Here is a 2,132-nt window from a genome sequence, read left to right on the forward strand (position 1 = left end):
GAGAAGGGGAGGATCCAGATAGATTTGTACATACACAGATTAATTTCTACAACAGAAAAGAACTGCATTTCTATTCCTTGTTGGATTTGTTTTTAATTCTGTCAGTTAATTCAATACACAGTTCATGGTATAAATAAGCAACAATCACATCTCATGGACTCAAAGGGTATAACCTAAGAATAGTAGCAACATTAGCTTCTGTCCAATGCACTTATTGCTAACTACAGCCACTGCCACTCCAGTTCTGGTGCAGAAATGCATAAAGCAAGACCCAAATCAATTCAGGATGTCATTCCATTTGTCCATCTCATCACAGTTTTATTTTCACTGCATTAGCCAACAAAGCTCTGTTCTCCCAACAGTCACTGTCATTGTGACATTTAGTCATTTAAAGAAAAAAATCTTACAATTATTTCCAAATAAGAAGCATGTTCATCAGCAGTCTAAACTTTTTTTTTGACAATTCAGTGTTTTTCTTCTGGTTTTTTTTAACTATTTTTTTCCTGTTCTTTTATAGAAACTCCACAGAAAGAAGGAAATTTACTTTACAGATTGATTTTCAGGGAAAGCAATGAATCTGTGTAAAAGTGCTATCACAGATACAGACTAAAGAAACTGAAAATAACGGAAACTTGCTCCTCCTATTTATTTCCAGTTTTAATAATCTTACAGTCAATTGTAACAACAGGAGAACAAATATTTTAAGACAAAAGCATGCTTTCAGAGTTGGTAATAATTCATAAAATGATAGATTTCATCTGTCGTTCAATAAACATCAGAGTATCTGGCAAAACTCTTGAATAAAGAGTTGCATGCTGCGATCAGATAGACACACAGCACTGACGCCAAAAGAAACTGTGGCTTTAATCCTGCAACTGAATCTCTGCAGATGGCATCTCCATGCAGTAAATGGGGCTCCCTATAGGTGCAACGGTCTGCTTGTGCAGAACTGAGATCTGAATTGGGAAGAATGTATGTAGCTGAAAGTCCCTTGAGCTGTTAAGACTCTGGCTTTGCACAGCACTACTGCATTGTAATGACTACATTTAGAGGTAAATGAATGCAGGGTATGCATAAATAAAATCAAATATTTGTGATGTGGCATTGTGTCTCAGTAGATATAAAAATTCTACCTAAAAGGATACTATTCTCTATTTTTAAAGCTTCTATTCTCCTCCCCAAGCTGATACGAGAGAGATCATCCTCTCTCCAGTCTTTACAACCTGCCATCAAGTCCTGAATCTGTTCCTCTTCAAAAACTTATGTGGATTGTTCCAGTTAAAATTAACATTTCTCCCTGCCCAGACTGAACAACTGAAAAAGGCTTGTCACGTACAAGCACGAAGCTACAGCAGTCTGTTCTCATAACTAACTCAGAAGTCAGACTCAAGACTCACAGACATATCAAATAGGCTCATTTCTGATTAGGAGTGCTAATATCGTAATACCAATGCCACTTTGGGGAGTGGTATCTTTCTGCCTAAAATTCTGGACTTCTCAGTGTCAATTCAAAAATGAAGGCTTGTGCTACCAGCTCTGCTAGTAACAGCAGAGTTGCTACTCCCCCAATAAAGGGTAAAACAAATCAAAACCTGCGCTCTGACCACCTTCCTTATCTTAACTTTCTTTGCAACCCGTTACATTTATGGCTTTCCTGCAGAGGCAACCTGGACAAAAGTATGTCTTTTTCTCCAGAACGGTGTCATAAAGCAGTTATTCTCACACCATCTCTCAACTCTTTGCCTTCTGAAAGAGTCTGTTCAGATGTCAACATTAGTTGCCTCTAGAGTCACATCAATGACAAAGGAGCACTCCCCTCAAAGCCATGACACAAAGCCATGCCCAGGGTTTGAACCCAAGTCTCTGCTATTTCTATTAAATAAACCCATTGGAATTTTTTTTAAAGGAATTAAATCTTGGATGTCACTTTTTTCACTTCTGACCACATACACAAGCTCCATCTACATTTGCATTAGTCCAGTGCTGCACAGATTCATGTTGCTTTACTAAGGAGTATTTAGCTACCAAATGAAGGGAAATCTCAATTTAGTTGTTGCTGTTGATTGTATCATGCACTAAGACTTAAAAATAAGAAAGTGAACAAAATAAAAAGAAAAGAAAAGGAAAAGCAC

This window comes from Cariama cristata, unplaced genomic scaffold, assembly GCF_000690535.1.
Source record: "Cariama cristata isolate BGI_N322 unplaced genomic scaffold, ASM69053v1 scaffold7911, whole genome shotgun sequence".
NCBI lineage: Eukaryota > Metazoa > Chordata > Aves > Cariamiformes > Cariamidae > Cariama > Cariama cristata.